Source organism: Globicephala melas, chromosome 11 (assembly GCF_963455315.2).
Source record: "Globicephala melas chromosome 11, mGloMel1.2, whole genome shotgun sequence".
Classification (NCBI taxonomy): domain Eukaryota; kingdom Metazoa; phylum Chordata; class Mammalia; order Artiodactyla; family Delphinidae; genus Globicephala; species Globicephala melas.
In genome coordinates, this window is record NC_083324.2 from 40,957,416 (window position 1) to 40,961,074 (window position 3,659).

The 3,659-nt window shown below is 42.5% G+C and overlaps 1 pseudogene; it reads right to left on the reverse strand.

Annotated features, from left to right (window-relative positions):
- Positions 1 to 266: 266 nt before the first annotated feature.
- On the reverse strand, positions 267 to 1,336 carry LOC115846572 (dehydrodolichyl diphosphate synthase complex subunit NUS1 pseudogene; annotated as a pseudogene).
- Positions 1,337 to 3,659: the final 2,323 nt, after the last annotated feature.

Consider the following 3,659-nt stretch of genomic DNA (forward strand, 5'->3'; position numbering starts at 1 on the left):
CCCCAAACAACAACAAAACAGCTTTAATCACCCCTTTCTCTCCCCACAAAAAAGGGAAGTAGTTGGGGCTGAAGCGTGTAAATCTGAAATTTCAGCTCCTAAAACATCGCTGCTATTTGCTCAAAGGTGCAAGTCCACATATTTCCTCCTCCAATACTTCCCCCATTTATAAGTTTATTTCCACACACGCATGCACATGCACACACGCACACATACACACTCATACATGTACTCTTACTCTCAAGTAAGACACTTTTTTGTGTTGATAAATTATGAGGATTATGAACTAGATGTGTACAGGGTTTCATAGGTGTTTTGTAAACATCAGAGTCACTTGAGTCCTTTTCTCCAAAAGCCTGAAATCAAATTACACAACCAGGGATCGCTACTTTCTCTGACGCTGTTCACAGGCTGCATATTGACAAAGGGCAGAGAAAAAGTCCTCATAACTGATGTTCAGGTGGGAAGGCAAAGAGACAATCTCAGTCAACCTGATGTGCCAGGGAAGAAAGCCTAGTGTGCTGTCCACAGGACCAAACTTCAATACTAAATCAGGATCAGGGAAACCATTTGAACTAAGTAAACTGTCTAACATATCTACATCCAAATCTGTGCATTTCTTTTGCTGCTGAGCTACTAACTGGCAGAAGTCTTGAGCAGCTCTCACAATATCTACTATTCCATCTTCTGGGGACAGCACCTTCACTGCCGATTGGCAATTTAAAACTTGATCATCTTTGTCATTACTATTTGCAAACTCTGGTGAGTATTTGGAACAATCTAAGCCCAGGAGTTCCTGCTGTTGTTTTAAAATTTCATCCATCAATCTGGAATTATTTCTTTTGAGAATACCTTGGTGGTCGTAGAAGCTAATGTAAGAAACGCCCACGGCCATACACCACACCACGAGGCTTGCGATGTCCGAGAAGCTGGGCTCCTGCTGCTCCTCGGTGATCACCAGGCCCATGTGCACAGGCAGCTTCTCCAGGGAACTGCCGTCCGCGCGCCAGCGTAGCCGCGGGTGGTCGGCGGCCGGGGTCGGCCCCCCGCGTGGATGCCGGTGGTGACGGCGGTTCCTACCTTTCCTGCCGACAGCCAGGAGCTTGGGGAGCGTGAAGCCGAGCGGCGCTAGGACAGCGGCGGAGGCGGCCCGACGGCAGCGCCACCAGATCCAGTTCCAGGTGCCGGACCAAACACGGAGCCAGGAGGTGAGCATGCGGTGCAGGCAGAGCAGAGCGTGCAGCACCCGCCACACCAGCTTGTACACCCTCGTCATACTCTCGTGGCGCCCGGGCACCCTACTCTCTCCTACACCCGCAGCGCGACCGCTTCTCATCCGGCCCTGCAGCCGGCGCGGGCCATCTCTCCGCGTTCCCCCGCCCCCCGCACCCGAACCCCTTTCTACTGCCAACACCTCACCTCGACCCCGCCGCCATCTATTCGTAGATTTTTTGATGATAGCCTTGCTGACAGGTGTGAGGTGATACCTCATTGTCGTTTTGATTTGTGTTTCTCTAATAATTAGCAATGTTGAACATCTCTTCGTGTGCCTGTCTTCTTTGGAAAAATGCCTAGTCAGGTCTTCTGCCCATTTTGATTGGATTATTTGTTTTTGTGATATTGAGTTGTATGAGCTCTTTGTATATTTTGGATATTAACCCTTTGTCAGTCACATTATTTGCAAATATTTTCTCCCATTCCATAGGTTGTCTTTTTGTTTTGTCAAGGTTTCCTTTGCTGTGTAAAAGTTTTTAAGTTTAATAAGGTTCCATTTGTTTATTTTTGCTTTTATTTCTTTTGCCTTAGGAGACTGATCCAAGAATAAAATTGCTCTGATTTATGTCAAAGAGTGTTTCACCTATGTTCTCTTCTAGGAGTTTTATGGTTTCATGTCTTACATTTAGGTCTTTAAATCATTTTGAATTTATTCTTATATATGATGTGAGGGAATGTTCTAACGTCATTGTTTTACATGTGGCTGTCAAGTTTTCTCAGTACCACTTGTTGAAGAGAATGTGTTTTCTCCATTGTATATTCTTGCCTCCTTTGTCATAGATTGACTGTAGGTTTGTGGGTTTCTCTCTGGGCTCTATTTCTGTTCCATTGATCTCTGTGTCCATTTTTGTGCCAATACCATGCTGTTTTGATTACTGTAGCTTTGTAGTATAGTCTGAAGTCTGGGAGAGTTATATCTCCAGTTTTGTTCTTTTTTCTCAGGATTGCTTTGGCAATTTGATATCTTTTGTGGTTCCATATAAGTTTTAGGATTATTTATCCTAGTTCTGTGAAAAATTTCCTGGGTTATTTTTTTGTTTGTTAGTTTGTTTTTTGCGGTATGCAGGCCTCTCACTGTTGTGGCCTCTCCCGTTGTGGAGCACAGGCTCCAGACGCACAGGCCCAGTGTCCATGGCTTACGGGCCTAGCCGCTCCGCGGCATGTGGGGTCTTCCCAGACCGAGGCACAAACCCGTGTCTCCTGCATCGGCAGGTGGACTCTCAACCACTGCACCACCAGAGAAGCCCTCCTGGGTATTTTTATAGGGAGTGCATTAAATCTGTAGATTGCTTTGAATAGTATGGCCATCTTAATAATATTAATTTTGAAATCTAATAACACAGGATATCTTTGCATTTCTTTCAGTCTTCTTCAGTTTCCTTCATTAATGTTTTATAGTTCTTAGTGTATAGGTCTTTCACCTCCTTGGTTAAGATTAACCCTAGTTTTTTTGTTTGTTTGTTTGTTTTTGACACTATTTTAAACAGGATTTTTAAAAACTTTCTCTTTCAGGTATTTCATTATTAGAGTATAAAAATGCAACAAATTTCTGTATATTCAACTTGTATCCTGCAAAGTTACTGAATTCATTTATTAGTTCTAATAGTTTTGGGTGGAAACTTTAGGGTTCTCTATATAGAGTATCATGTCATCTGCAAAGGTGACAGTTTTACCTCTCCCCTTTCAATTTGGATACCTTTTATTTATTTTCCTTGTCTGATTGCTGTGGCTAGGACTCCCAATACTATGTTAAATAGCAGTGACAAGAGTGGGTATCCTTGTCTTGTTTCTGAATTTAGGAGGAAGGCTTTCAGCTTTTCACTGTTGAATATTATGTTGGCCCTGGGTTTGTTATAAATGGACTTTATTATGTTGAGGTATGTTCCCATATGTTGTTGAGATACCCACTTTGATGAGGGTTTTTATCATGATTGGATGTTGAATTTTATCAAAGGCTTTTTCTGTGTCCACTGAGATGATCATGTGGTTTTTGTCTTTCCTTTTGTTAATGTGGTGTATCATATTGATTGATTTGTGTATGTTAAACCAACCATGGGACCCTGGAATAAATCCAAGTTGATCATGGTGTATGATCCTTTTTATGTATTGTTGGATTCAGTTTGCTAATATTTTATTGAGGATGTTTGCATCTATATTCATCAAAGATATTGGCCTGTAATTTTCTTTTTTGGTAGTGTCTTTTTCTGGCTTTGGTATCAGGGTGATGGTGGCCTCATAGAATGAATTTGGGAGTGTCCTCTCCTCTTCAATTTTTTGGAATAGTTTGAGGATAGGTGTAACCTGTTCTTCCTATGCTTGGTAGAATTCCCCAGTGAAGCTGTCCAGACCTGGACTTGTGTTTGCAGGGAGTTTTTTTGTTTGTT